The sequence below is a fragment of the Macrobrachium rosenbergii genome, chromosome 26, assembly GCF_040412425.1.
Source record: "Macrobrachium rosenbergii isolate ZJJX-2024 chromosome 26, ASM4041242v1, whole genome shotgun sequence".
Classification (NCBI taxonomy): Eukaryota; Metazoa; Arthropoda; class Malacostraca; order Decapoda; family Palaemonidae; genus Macrobrachium; species Macrobrachium rosenbergii.
The window spans coordinates 14688508-14704391 of record NC_089766.1 but is presented as its reverse complement, the minus strand read 5'-3'; the positions used below and the strand labels follow the sequence as shown (position 1 = coordinate 14704391).

At 36.2% G+C, this 15884-nt stretch overlaps 1 protein-coding gene across 1 annotated transcript in view; it reads left to right on the top strand.

Annotated features, from left to right (window-relative positions):
• Positions 1–9739: 9739 nt before the first annotated feature.
• Positions 9740–15884, top strand: part of LOC136853069 (excitatory amino acid transporter 2-like) — a 224122-nt gene continuing 217977 nt past the window's right edge. Inside the window, exon 1 of the mRNA XM_067128321.1 lies at positions 9740–9985. The gene's annotated coding sequence lies outside the window, so the exon portion shown is untranslated. The remainder of the gene's footprint in view (positions 9986–15884) is intronic.

Genomic DNA, 15884 nt, shown 5'->3' with positions numbered 1-15884 from the left:
ATATGTTATGTATGGATGATCTTTTCACTTAAACAAAACTGGTATTTATTTCGAAATTTTTCTGTCAAAAGATTCAGTCTCTGGCTTGTTCGTTTCCAGGTGTGAGGCTCTGGGAGACAGCATTGTATCAGAAAATCTAGAATGATGTAAGAAAGGACCCAGGGGGATAAATATCAAATGAATATATATAGCCTGACTGGTTTGAGAAGTCTAATTTTCATTGAAGACATTCTGTACAGTATTATCAGTTAAAGCTGAGCAAAAGAGGAATGTTATCTGACTCACTCATTAATCAAGTTTCAGAGATGTAGTCCAGTGAGGGGAAGACCGCAGAGATTCTGTTAGACTGTTAGAAACTCTTTAAGAGATTAATAATCGCAAAGAATTATGTAATACTCTACCTCTTTTCTTCGGGGTTGCTTTGAACTTTGTGGTTCATTTACCAGTCTGCTCCCTCTTATAGATATGGAGTTTTTTTTCTATAGTTTCTCCAATATCTAATGAGTATTGATAGTGCTTTAGTAGCTCAAGTATGAATCCAACCTCGAATGTATATGGATGGCACTTTCTTTGTATTGTAATTAGCACCAAATGCCATTCTAGATCTGTGTGCCTAGTTTCCTTTTGATATTCAAAAGGCTGCACCCCCAACATTTTTGTGGATAGGCCTAAAAGGTCTTTGCGTTTTCCTACATCTGGTTACATTGTTTTCATGACAAATTTATTCGATATTTGCCTCTGGTCTGGGTCCCTTCCCACCTATCTGTTCAACTTCTTTAACCATGCCTCAGAGAAAGTCTAGATATGTGACACAGTAGTCTTGATCAGCTGAGGTGTACAGTGATAATTGTTAGGCATCAGAAGGACATTTTGTCCTCTAGGGCTCATTTTATTGACGTTCGAGTTAAACCCGAGTCCTGTCATGGAGTTTAGTTGCTGTATTTTCAATGTAACTTCAAGTCCTTAATCCCATTTTCTTTTCTTGGTAATGATGTGATTATAGCCACCCTTATGCTTTAGACTGTCATTTACTAATTCATTGTTTTTTTTTATCCCAACACCTTTCTTATCCATTGACCCTTCATAAATTCAAATTCTAACACTCAGTTGTTTCATTTTTAAAAAATTCTCAGCATCTCACTTTTGACTACCTTCTGTTACCTCACTTTTAACCACCAATGCTCCTTGCACTATTCAGAAAACGACAGCGTTTATTTAAGATAGTTTTCCAGCTTCGTTTGTGTTCATGTTAACTGGGATTATTTTGAATGTTTCTGGTGAATTCCAGGGCAGTTTTTGGTACTGGGAAGGCTATCGTTTTGGTTTGATTTATTTGTCTTGTTGCTTGTCCCTTTTTAGTAGATGCACTAAAAGTTCTGTGTGGATGGTAATGAAAATTTTACCAGTTTTACCAGTAGTTAGCCAACAAGTGGTTAGATTTTGGGGCAGATAGGAAAGTAACTTGTGAGTTTCTGAGCAGTGGTACTTTGAAAAGGATTAGAGACCTTGTTGTTCAGCATATGGTAGCAATATTTTTACTTTATTTTATATAAGTACTGTACTCCTTCCCTTGACTGTACTACTCATGAAGGGCTAATTGATGGCTATCAGAGAGGAACCACATCTTTCATAATCTACATACCATAAAAGTGGAATGCTATGACATGCTGATCAGAAAAGTTCAGTATTTCAGAAGAATTAATTTTTCTACCATTAATATTCTTACAGATTTTTTAATGATGGTAGCAAGGGCTATCTTCAAGATAATCATAATTTTGTGCTCTTAGAATACACTCATTCTTTCCATAGCATCATTTTATTAGTCTTCTTTTTTCTCAGTCACATTAGAAATCTTTATATGATTTCAATTTCAAGTGAGCTGAAGGGATTCTTCCTATGTTGGTAATGATAGATATACGGTATTTGTAATTTTGCTAATTATGAATTTCGTTGCCAGCTTGAGTAACAAAAGCAATGGTACTATCATCCCCCCATCATACCTCCATCAAAATCACAGGTAGAGAATTGGCAGAGCATCATGTGATACTGATTCAAGTTTCCACTTTTTTACTGTGAGTTAGACTATAGAATCATAATTTAGGAATAAAAAAACTACACAGTTTTGAGGTGCTGCTTATTCGCATTTTGGCATGAAGGGAACTAGGTGCTGCTTGTTAGCCTGTCCACATAATATGCTTCTACTATGTGCTTGATCACATCCCTTGCTCAAGATGTGCTTGCTATTGGAAGGAAATTGATACAATATGCCAATGAACTAGAACCTTCCGAATTAGCTGTATAGCCACCTCCATTATATCTTATGTGACCTTAACTCCAGTATATCCTTGGCAACATAAGTAAACAATAACTATATAGTGTCCAGTTTTAGTAACTGAGGCAGGAGAACTATGGCACCCAAAATCAGTCATGTTCAATTCAGTTTTGATGGCAGACCTTAAGTCTGATTCATTCTTAGTGATGTGAAACTGAGCCAGCCAAAACAGTGGATAGTCACTTTTGGACTGTAGGATATTCAGTTGGCCAAATCTTACAACAAACCTTTGTATTTATTTTTTAATCCACGAGGCCAACACATTGTCACATTCTTAACCTTTCCTGTAAGATAGGTTTTATTTAGAAAGTCCATTCTCTGTTTCAAGGATGCAGTGACTAATTTCAGTTTAATTACCAGTGGTATGTAAGAATTTCAGTGTCTTAAGAAACTACAGACCTTTTGTTATGATAGTAAGAATGGTATTCATATTCTTGCAATGTACTTGTATATGCATACAGGTTTTGTGTATATAGACACATGCTATAGACTGTACTATATTGTATACTGCATATGGATGTGCATGCATACATATGTACGTACATGTCTATATGCTGCTAGATGTGTGCTGTACAGTATTGCTCCATGTAAGGTAGGCTCACTTAATGTGGCTCTTAGGTTTCATTGTGACCCATAAGCTCTCGAACCCAAACTAAAGTTCTGTTGTAAATTTCAGTAAACTTACCTGGAAATACCTAGTATATTTTGTCATATTGTAGTAGTTATTATTGTGAACATTTTAATGAAAAGTACTCTCATTCATTCCCATTTCCTTATATTTATTGTTCCTTAGCAATTATAAAATGAAAGTTGTATTCACTTTGTATTCTGTGCATGAATACTCTTGTACAACGTTTGTACATCATCTTTTATACCTAACATCTTATGGAGCGTCAATACTGCACATCACACTTTTAGTTCATGTAAAATTTCTTATATTGTCTACACACAAGTTAACCAATTTGAATATACTGTACTGCAAAACCAGCTAGTGTTTAAAGCAGAGGGATGACTTGACCCAGGTACATATCATGTCACTGGTGAAAAAATGTTTTGTATTTCTTATACAGACACCACCCTACTTACGAACAAGTTACGTTCCGGATGGCTGTTCGTAAGTTGAATTGTTCGTAAGTTGGTTACTGTACTCTTCACTCCGATTGAAGTACAGCATGATATAAAATCAATGCAGTACTGTGCGTTCGTTCATCCTAAAACATAGTACACTGTACATACTGTAAGAACTGTATTATATAGAGTACTTTATTAATACGAATATGTACATTAAATTTGAACTTATGAGTGGCAAAGGGGACCGCTCTGAAGACAATTTTGTTCGTATCTGAATGTTCGTAAGTTGAATGTTCGTAAGTAGGGTGGTGTCTAGTTTATATCATTCCATTTCACTGTACTTGATACAATATCTTAAAGGGCCATATAGTAGTAAATTTCCATCCTTTGTAGAAAGTGAGTAAATAATTAGATAGACCTGGTCTACAGGTGTTTGAAAAAATATCCAAAAATATTACTTTGACCTTATTTCTTCAAATTTCATTTTTGGCATCGCATCCTGCTTGTTCAGTGCTACCTTAAAATTGTTTTTGAAGTCTTCATAAAACAACAGAATTATTGAAACCCATCATTTATAAAGGTTTCCTTAAATACACCTATTGCTATGAACTGATATTCAGTAGGCCTAAGAAATCTTAAGGGATGGTTCTCTTAATTTCATGGTAAATCACGTTGTTAAAATGAAATACAGTGCTTTAGGAATAATCATGTTTATCTAGCCCTCCATCTGTTTATGTTAAGTGCAATTGTTAAATCTTGTTAATACCAAGATTGTAAGTTGTGTTTTGCTGAAGTGAAAACTTTTCCTAAGTTCCTGGTGCATTTTGATATTTTTGTGTTCACGATGTACGAAAATATTTTTAGAAATACATAGCTCAGTGAAATGTGTACTGCTGTGTGGATTCATTTTTCATCTCATAGATATTCACAACACTGTGATGCTGATATGCAGATACAAATCCTTGATTTACTAAGCCCTTAATTTTCACATGTTCCCAGTGACAAATCACTCAGGATTATGAAGGTGGTCCCTTTGGCTTTCTTACCAGATGTTAGAGTGCAGCCCAAAGTGAGGAGCTCTCTCTCCCACAGCACGTGATCTTTGAAGCAGCCTATCTTAGCAGAGCTTCTCCTTTTTGCTTGTTTTGAAATATTATATCAGTCTTTTTATGAACGTTCATCTAGCTCTTTCTTCAGCGTCAATGTTGCTTTTTGTCATCTATACATGTAAGTTGTACGTTCTTTCTTCTTATGCCCCTAACAAACAAATTTTTGGGTGTATATAAGAATTGCCTTGTCTGTCTGTCCAACTGTGTGTTTGTCTGTCTGTCTTTCCGTCCGCCCGTCAGTCACACATTTTGTTCGGGCCATAACTTTTTAAGGGAAAATAAACATTAAAGGCTCATGTGACACAACGATTGCATAGGACCAGAGGAGGTGTCGTGGTCCTGTTATTGTTATTATTAATGAAAATAGCTTAACCATACCACTTTGCTGACATTCTAAACTCTTCATGATCCAAACCTGTGTCAAGGTCATAGGGAATGGTAGAAAGCTCTTGCCCAGGCCATGTCATAATCTAATGTTGCAGATGTTTCATACAGTCATGTTTTATACTATTAAGGTTGCTTCGGATCAGTGGGTTTTTCGTGACCCTTGTCCCAGGTTATTTAGTGTCAAGGTCACAGGATATGTAGAAGAAATTCTTGTCCAGGCCATAGTGTTGAATTGCAGGGATTATGGAAACTGGTACTTTACACAATGTCATTTTAGGAACAGAGGATGTTTCGCAACCCCAGATCAAGGTAAACTAGACAAGGGTTAGGGTCACGGGAAGAGGTGGAAGGCAATCTGTATTGCAGCTTTGAAACCCAAGGATACAGAAACTCACTTGACATAAATGATGCTATAAGCCCAATGTGACTAATGTATATCCATGCATATCCTACTACCTTACGACCAAAAGAAACACAAGTACTTCAACGAGTAATACCTCAAAATTGTGTTCTTTTAAATTTATGTTTTACACAATTACTGTTTGTATGTTTAGTTGTCTTTGATAAAGAAATGTTTGGAATGTTGTCAATGATTACAGTGTATTCTAAATTTATTCTGTGTGCATCTTTCAAATGTGCCCTGTTTCATTGTATCAGCCTGAGAGTAAGAAATTCATCAGAACAATTCTCACGCATAGTGCATTGTCTACATCAGCACTTTTATTTTTGTGGCATTTAATCAGCATTTGTGCTATATATATATATATATATATATATATATATATATATATATATATATATATATATATATATATATATATATATATATATATATCTTAGCCCTACAATTGTAGTCAACTCGCCTAGGTTTAAAGAGGAGGATAACTAACTAAAAGAGCTTATTTTTAAAAAGTTCTTGAATTTTTATTAGAAAAACTTTCATTAAAAACTGTCGCTTTTCACGTCAAAGGTTTTTTTATGTGGCTCAGTTATTCTTTCTTTTGGTGCTCTTTTTAAAGTTAGATACACTGTCATTAACTTTCATACTGGAGTCTGAGCGAGAAATAATGATTAGAAGTAAAGAAAAACACTTCATGATCGATGTGATAGAGAGAGAATAATAACGTCCTAGTACCAGCATTGATGTCGACTTCATTCATCATCCTTTTAAGTTCTCACGAAGGACGATGGAATAGATTAATGGTCAGTGAAATGGTCTTTTATGATCGTCGCAAAACAGGTTATAAGAGATACTTAGTATGGGTACGTGTCTTTGCTTGGTTGAAGAAATGAACTAAAGAATAAGCAAGGTAATTGAAAGCTGTAGATCCAACGAATGAGGATAGGTGTTGACTGCTGACTGATACAAGATAAATGAAATGGCAATCCCATGATGCAGTTGGTGCTAAAACTTAGCAGTCTGACAGTAACAAGTGTCAGCAATCGAAGAATGGGTCGCCTAAGTTAAACCTGTAAGGAACCGGACACCTTAATAGGAGAAAAATCATCTTCAGTGATGTCAGTTTGTGACACTTGGCTTAGCAACTAGGACTCACAAACTGCAGAATTTGTGTGTTTATTCCGTAGCTCCTTTGATGTGACTGTAGCCAACATAGACACACCATTTTCTAATACAACAGTCCTTGAACTGTCTACCTTCTCCCTAAAATTTGGTACTGGCCCTCAGAAAGAAACTTACCTTTTAGCTCCAAGAACGACCTTCATTTTTTTGTGGAGAAATATCTTGTACTAATTCTGTGCCTTCTAGATAGATCTTTCCACCCACTAAAATGATGACACTAGAAGCTGAATAATGTATATTGAGTTCCAGGAGGGAACATATTCCTCTGGTGGGTTGCCTTTTGCAATAGGTATTGCCTTTGTAATTCTGACTGATTTGTCACTACTACTTGATGGCAGTTAAGGCTTCTGTAAAATTGGGTTTGTATGTTGAAAATGCAGGATTTACAGTTGGTGAATATTAAGGACAGTCATTTTTTAATGTTTTTAAAGAATACAAGTAATATATTTTAGTTCATGAACATGAAGAATAGGGTGTCTGAGGTACTGAAAACCCTTGCAAATTACCTGTCACACTTTACCATTAGTAATGTTGAGTGATATGAATTTTAAACTGGCATCTTCAGGATCAGAATAACATAATTTATGAAGAATTTTTCAAAACCCTTCCAGAATTCTAACTGTAAGACTGTTTATGTTAAACTGTGCAGTGATATTATTAAGTCAAGATAAAATAAATTGTCATGTCTCCTCTTGGTTCCAGACTATATGGCCAACTTCCCAATCGCTGTTTGTTACTTACTTCTCTTTCCTTTATTGGAACTGATTGGAATAATTGTCCTTCAGGTACAAGGAAATGTTTCCATGAAACTGTGTTGTTACTGCTGTGTTTTTGTGTAGCCTGGTTGTTGCCGTGTTAATTGTGGCTTTATCATATAAATCTACCATATTGTCACGGGAGTGTGTCGTCTTCCCAAACAATTCGAGGAAGAAGTTGTTCCAGACGCACTTTCACCTTATCGTATATCAGTTGATAAAAGCATATATTCAGTTGCATGGTTACACATAGTAGTGAACTGGTTGTTTCTTTGAGCCTCTGAGAGGTAACTTTAAAAATGTCTGCTAGTTCTTCCTCAGTTTGTTTGGGTAAACACACCTCCAGCTGCAACAGTGCAACCCTGGTTAAAATAATTTTATCGGTAATAACTGCAAACGGAGGAAAATAAAGATTGTTTGCATCCTGTTAAAAAAAAAAAGTAATATATTCCAGTATTGTAAACCTCATTTCTTTGTGACGTTTTGGCAAACATGAAAAAAAAAAGCAGAAGCTTGTTCTGACAGATACAACTGAATCAAACAAGTTAGATGGAGTGTTTCCAAATTACTGACGCAATGTTACCAAACACAGAAAACACGGAACCTCACCTTCGCCTGTGTCCATACTTTTTCTTGAAATACTGGTAAAGCATTACCTCATGACACATTCTCATGTACTGCGTGAGCATAAATCTGTTATTAAATATTATTACAAAAACTGCAAAAACTAGCATTAAACTTTCATATTTTGATAATGGTTAAAACTAGATAAAGGTTTTTGCTATCTTTGTAATTCTTAGTAGTCATAAATTGCAGCAAAGGAAACTGGTGAGGTTATAGACTAAATACAAAATCTCCAGATATACAGAGTAGCTAGAAACAGTCGTAGGGTGCAAACAACATCCATAAGTCATTTGATTTTGTAGTAGTGAAACATGAACTCACTCATTTCTGTATCATACTCTCCAGTAACATATGTGTATATATATATTGTGTAAGACATTGCCTTTCTGTGAACCCTGCTTTTCATTTCCCTCTAAAGATATCGAGACCAATTTCAGTAAACTGCTGGACTGCAAGATTGCTGTACTTCAGCCAGAAGTATCAGTGTTCTAAATGACTTTGTCTGTGTTTAAATGTTTTGATTCCCTACTGAGACGGTTCTCTCTCAGTTCTGTGAATTGAAATACCTCATCTACTTGTGCAGTTTTGGATTATTTTCCCTTTAATCTCGTATTAATAACTTCACTATAAAAGTCCCAGTTGACAAAGTATTGAGAGTATACCAGGAGGAATTATAAATACCCCAAGCATAAATAACAGCTAGGGGTTTCAGTAAATTTTTAAGGCTGAAGAAAAGTGGCGTTTGATGCTGAAACAAGTTAAAGAGTTATTTTGAAAGCAGAATGAAGTTTGGTTTGCTTCTAATACTGAAAGCTGAATAAACAAAAATTATCCTGTGAAAGAAAATTAACTCTGTGGATATAGTGAGAAAGTTACAGGTATGTTAAACGGTTGTCATGTTTCTGCAAATAAATGAAATGCTAATTATGGCGAAAATACTGCTCTGTGAGCCTGTATTTTATTACTGGTAATAGAAACGCATTAACTTTGATGAATTATTAAAGCAGTATCCTCAAGTAGCTAAGGATGACCTGTCGCATAAGCTACTGGTAAATAGTGCAAGTGTAACCACGAGGAAGCTGTTTCCCATTCAGTCCCGTTGATTGGGTGCTTGATATATGGTACATTGTGGGCAATACTGAAGAGTTCCTTTTTAAGTATCCTTATAACCATGCACTGCTTTAGTTTATAAGTTTTATTTTCCATCCATTTTCTTTGGTCTCTTCCCACTTAGCTATCCAGCTTATTAATATTGTTTTATTCCAGTTTTCACCTTAAAAGAAAATATCACTTAGGACACAGTGTGAGTAAAAATGTTACCCATTGGTCAAATTAAATTACTTTATATGATAATAATGGACATGAGTTGTCTCCAGCATAAATGTGGCTCTACACTTTTTTAGCCCGTGAAAGTGCTGGCTGTCACAAACAACATGGGTATGTAGCCTAATTCATTAAGCAGCAGCATTGGTTACTGTAGTATAGAATACAATCTTACAAATTTATACATTTGGTGATGTCTATACTATGGCTTTCTGTGTGAATTTAGGATCTAAAGGTGATATTGGACCATACTCTATTGAGTTGGCCAACCACATTAGACCTATTTCTTGTTTCCATATCGGCATGTCTATCTATTGCAACCTTTTAAATGCTGAGACAAAGTAACGAATTGCCATTTATATTGCATAAAAATTAACTGGTATTTCTCATTATTCGTGAACAAAGTCTAGTAAAATGTTAAATTGTTTTATACATAAATACGCGTCACACGAATTGCCTAAAGTACCTGGAAACATGTAAAACTTCAATACAATTATAAATATCAGTAAATGTGATCATTTTTGAATTAATAAAATGCGAAACATGTAAGCCTTCTAGTCGAATGATACCTGTGAAGCAAAGACGAACGATGACAGTCAGTCCAATGATGTAAACAAGATGGGACTATCAGTTCATAACCGTGTAACTTTTCTCGGAATTTTTCTGTGTTGAATTAATTGGCAGTAAAGTGCTCGTGTAAGATTAATTGACAGTATAGTGCTCGTGTAAGAGGTTTTAATGATATTTCAACGCCAGCGAAGCTTTGCTAAGGCCAGCCTTAGTGAAAGAAGTCGCTGAAAAGGTATGTTGAGACTGCTTCTTGTGGCTATTGTAACATTACGGTGGCTATGGATGGCTGTTGGTCGTAACAATAGGCCTAGTTCAGAAGGGCCTAAACTTTAGTATCGAACCTAATCTTGATTAATTAGGAAGTATGGAAAAATTTCTTAAGTGCTTACGAGTTTTTTTTTATAAGAGTATACGTTTTAGATTGTCGGGCATTTTGAAATTTTCGCGGCTTACAGTATTTCGTTGCAAACGTCTTGTTCCTGTTTTGCTATTCCCCTTCCAGTCAGAAAGTTAAACAAACTATGCCAATTAATTTACAGTAAATAAATCTGTACAGAAATTGTATAAAACTATGGAAACAGGCCTACGTCAGGAAACCCATATTTTTATTGGATAGCCTACATCCTACAAAACTTAGCTCCGGGCCCTAACCTAACCTTGTGGCCGGAAATCCTCAATCAAGAATGCATCCAAGTGGTTTGGATTTATAAATTCATAAATACCTTGCATAGTAATAATTTGCTAAGTTGACATTGGCGAAAGCTTTCTTAAATAGTCGTTAAGTAGGCTAGCCATTCCAGTACTGATCAGTCAACAATTCGTGTTGTCACTGTTGTGTGAAATAATGAAACTTAACCTGAAGGAATGGTGTGCTATTGTTAGCTGGGGTAAATTTCACGTTTATTATTTTAAGTCTAATAGCCTAGGTTAGTTTTTTATGGCCGATAGTACACTGACTATGACCGCGCCATAACTAGGTTCTCCAATGTCTTGTAGACAAGGAATCTCCTCTTGTTGGCCAAAACTCAAAAGGATGTATGTAGTGGATTTATCTAAGTAACATTACGTGTTATGTCAGACATCCTTTGCCGATGTTGTCAACTTTGAGAAGGACAGATTACATGTTGAATCACCTAAAGTGGTATTCTTGGAAAAAAATAGCCTACTGATTAATGTAATAAATATTCATTCAGAATTGAGACCAGGCAAGGAATTATATTACTGAATTACAGTTTGCCTGTACTATGACTGGAATAGCATAATGAAGTCTGTGACAGCAAAAGTTAAATTGTCTAATTTGTAGTCATTTGTTCAAGAACTGTACATCTGCTTAGTTGGAAAGAGGGCATTTTGTATAGTGTATAGTCGAAACTTTCAGTGAGTCTTAGCATAAAGTAAACATAAAGTAAAAACTATATGCAAGCATCAGTGACGTTGAATGCTCCCAATAAATTTTGTCAAGTGCATATTGGTACTAATCTATTGGCAGCCTAGTATTTTCCTTATTATCATGTTCACATAATTCTAGAATATATCGGCAAGGTTAGGCTAGGTTGAGCCATATGGAGGCAGCGCTTATATGTAACTAGCTAAGTAATTTAGAATTAGACCTAGGTTACATTTACACCATGTCAGGAGTATTGTATCTGAGGCTGTGGCAATGCAATATGGGATTGTTGTACTCCTTTCCTCTTATAAAAACTAATCAAAGCAGAAGTATATTGCTAGTGTTGTATAACTTTTATCAAATGTGTAATATAGCACCCAACTGTTTACTGACTTACTTAACTTGCAATACAAATATAATTATGTAAACATTGGTTATTTGCCTGGGGTGCAAACTCGCAATCCCAACATGCTGAGTCTTCAAAAGTTAGAAAATCAAACTTTTATACAGTATTAGACTGACTATTTGAAAGCCTTTTTTGTCTTTTATATGGGTAAAGCTTAAGAGAGCATTGAAACTTGAGCTAGTCATTGCTACATGATTTATATCTGAGATAACATCATACATAATCCCTGGCTGATGATTCAGTTTGTTCAAAATTGTTTGTAAGGGCTGAAAAAAGTACAGTTGTATGTTTTAGGTATGCTTTCAAGATCTCAAAACTGTAAGGAAATGTCTTGGAATGAGTTTTTAAGTCCAAGCACATAGACGTGGTGTCATTACCGATTGGTAGGGTCCACTGGACATAGTGACACAGCTTATTCTTGAGTAGGCCCAGTTGCACTGTAACTCTGTAGCTCAGACTTGGAAAACTTTAGATGATTTAAGATCTTGTTCCATTATTATGTGAATGGACAATTTGAATGACAGTCTACTAGAGTTTAAGTCCGCATTGGCCAGGGTGTCTTCATCAGTTGCTTTCAGTCTTTACATGTAATGTCACGTGTTAGACTTGAATTAATTGATTTATACCAATAAATACAAAGCAATAAAATCAAGTTATTAGGATGGGATGATTGAGAATTTGATTGTGTGGGTGTTTGAGATTGATCTTAAAAGTTATCTGTAGGACTAACCTATACAGTTGCGTATTGCTCCAACTACTTTTAGTAGCTTTGCTGGCGATGGGGCTATGTCAGTTAAAAGGATTAAACGTCTAGTCTAGTCGGCAAAGTTGTGTGTTACAATAATATAATCATCTGTGGGCTGGGAAACTTTTAGGGATGCTATATTTAAGGATCAGCGTCAGTCATGTATGGACTTTCTGGGCGTTGCATCCTTGCTTTTAGTGAGCACCAGGCCCAGTTGGTATTACAGTATTTGGGTACGAGTATTTGCTGCCTTGTTGGTTGACACTTCTTTAGGTGAGGGCAAGATTCACAATTGAAAATTGTGGTCTTGCTGAGGATAAGCATCAGAAATCATTGGCTGTAGGATGCTGTATAAGTTAAGGCACTGAGTGCCTTGTTCCCTAGGCTTTAACTCTGGATACCTGGCAGATGACTTTGGGTAAAAACCAGAGGCAGTGGCAGAGGTCATTGACTTTAGTCAGCTAGGAAGTGGCCATCTTTTAGTTATTTAGCCAATGAGTCCTCTATGGATTCTGCTACATAAAGGGATAGACTGTTTATAAATGGCCCCCAGTCCCGGGCATACTGGTGTGGTAAGAATCTCTATGTTTATAATTACTAAGGATAAGTTAAAAATGGTAAATTGTAAAATAAGAACCCTGAATGATATTAGAAAGAAAGAACTGGTAAAAAATGAATATAAAGGATATGGACTGGACTGCATAGCTGAATAGAATCACAGTTCAAAGAACTGGGAAAAGAGAGATGTACTTGGTAGGGAAGTAGTTGGCATGATCATAACACCAAATGCAAAAAAGCACTCATTAAGTGGACAGGCAGTGAACAGGAAATTACTGCTGGCAAGGTTTAAAGTAGAGCAGTAGGCTGTGGGTATTATAGTGTGCTATCCCCCCAGTGAATGATATCAGAAAGGAATAAAAGATAAATTTTATGCAGAACTGCATTGTTATAAACAGATGCCAAAAAGAGACATGAGATTTGTTTTGGGTGGTATGAATGTGAAAGTTGGTAGGAACAATAAAGGTCTGAAGGATGTAATGGGTGAGGAAGGCCTGGTAGTGACTGCACATGAAAATGAGGTGCAATTTGTTAGTTTTTGTGCAAAAAATAATTGGACGTACTCCTTTCCACCAAAAGGGTGTCTATAAATACACCTAGACTAATCCAAATCTGCCTTAGAAATCAAATGGATCATGTAGCCGTTACTCGATATGGAAAGTTAGGAGCTATATGAGCAGATGTCAGCAGTGATCATCAAGTTGTCATTGTCACACTAAAGCTGATATTAAAAGCGCCAAACATAAAAAAGTTGACTGTGTATCAAGATTTGAAAACAGTATAGCTTGAAGATGGACGTTTATAGGCTTTAGCTATTGAATGTCAAATAGATATGCTGTTTTAGATACCAATTGGAAGAGGAGCAGAAAACGAATGGGAGCTAGTTTGACATCTCGAATGTATGTCAGTCTTCCAGCAGAGAAGTATTGGGATATGGGGTAAGCAAATGGAAACCTTGGATACTGGATAAGACCTTTGACACAATAAAGGATAGACAGATGCAAAAGGTAGACGTAGACGTCGGGAGGAGATAACGAACGTAAAGTCAAACATGCTTAGTACAAAAGTCTAGATAGTGTGGTTAAACAGAGATCAAGAAGAGCTAAGAGAGAATACTTGGACAAACAGGCTGATAGTGTTGACAAAGCTTTACATTCAGCGAGTGGCATTGATCGGTATAAAGGTGCCTCACCGAATTATTAATGAAATATCCTTGGATGTAAAGGAAAATGCTCATCTAAAGGACAGATGGGTCAGTAATTATAGAAGAAGTAAGACAACTTGAGATGAAACGTTTTTGTTAGGTCTTGAAAAAGCAAATTGAGGGAGATAATATGATTGACACACCAGAAGCTGAAGAAGAGCTGATTGTACTTACGGATGAATGCACAATTTTTGAGGTGGAATCGGTTAAGAAGTAGCTCAGGAGTTGAAAGACACCAGGTTATGATGGAGTCACCGCAGAGACTATTGGAAACTGAAGTACCAACTTTTATACTGATTAGCCAGTTGTACATAATATAGAATGAGGAGACAAAGCCTGATGATTGGGAATTGGAAGTCATAGTAAAGGTTTCAAAGAAAGGTGATGATTAAATGTGGTAACTACAGAGGTATTACACCTACCAGTATGACGGTTGTAATGAAAGTATTCAGTGTGCTTATTCTTAGCAGGCTGGAAAAAGAAATTGCTAAAAAGCGTAGAGATGAACAAGCTGGTATTAGAGCACATATTTATGTTAAGATATATTGTGCAGCGGAGTATGGACTTTAAAAATCCCCTTCTGGAGGCTTTTATTAATTACAAAAAGGCATTCAGCATCGTCGACTAACCGTTGTTATTGAAGGTCTTGCGTCAATACGACATTCCTGTTAAATATGTAACTCAAACTTAAATTATCCACGAACGAATTAGATGCAAAGTGAATTTGTAGTAAATATTGGCGTGCTACAAGGAATGTTACTTCACCTTTGTTGTATGCCCGTAGGTTTTATAATGAATATATGTAGATGATGCTGTTTTAATCTGCAAAATACCACAAGATTTACAAAGCTTGCTTAAGAATGCATCATATATCTAGAGAGAAAGGTGAAAGTAATGCGGACAGAGAATGTGCAAAGGTTTCAGCAGTAAACACTTGACCATATGCATAATGAAAGACTTGGAATCTGTTGTGGAGCTGCCTGATGTGAAGTGCTGTGGAAATTCAAGCGAGTGGTTCTAACTAAGGATCCTTTAATCAAGGAGACCTATCGTAAACAATCGTTCTCCTTTCCCAGTGAGGGATAACTGGCTTATTGAGTCCTTTCATCTAAATATAGTTTTCCCGCTCTGTAGAAACTACTGCTTTCACGGATAATGAAAAAGTAACAGCATGCACGCATTTATACTTCCTGTCCAGAGGTTATGCATATACGCCTAAAGATTGTAAACATTCTGTGGAACATTTAAGACACGAATGTCACATTGCAGTTTATTCGGTGCCAAATTTTCATCAGGTTTAGGATTTTCCGCCTTATCACATAGAACAAATGAAGTCTCTACCAACAAGGTATTGAGAGGCCAGGAAGAAATAGTAGAAACAGCTTTGGAAATAAGATGATCTCATTAGTAAACAAGTGCAGTATTCTGTGGAGTACAATAAAGGCTTGTACTTCTCTGCAACAGAGTCGTGGATGTTTACGTAAACAATGAGGGACAGTCTTAAGATGACTGACTACAAAGTGTTGTGGTTAGTGGCTTGGGTTTGTATTGGGAAAATTATTTGAGAGAAGAGGAAAGTTGCTGAGACATGAGGTGCCCTTATGATGGAAAAGAAGAAAGATCTCAAAGACAGTGGGTTGGGTTTATGTTGACAAAGGGAAATTAGCATTTAGGCACGACGAAGACCAGTAGGCCTAGGATGGCAAAGAACATCACAGAGAAAGGGCATAGCCTAAGAGAACGAAGACGTGGGCCAGAAGGGAGTTTAGACAGATATGAGCAGGAGAAAGCCGCGCCTAAAACGTTAATGATGACTGTGATCATTATTATT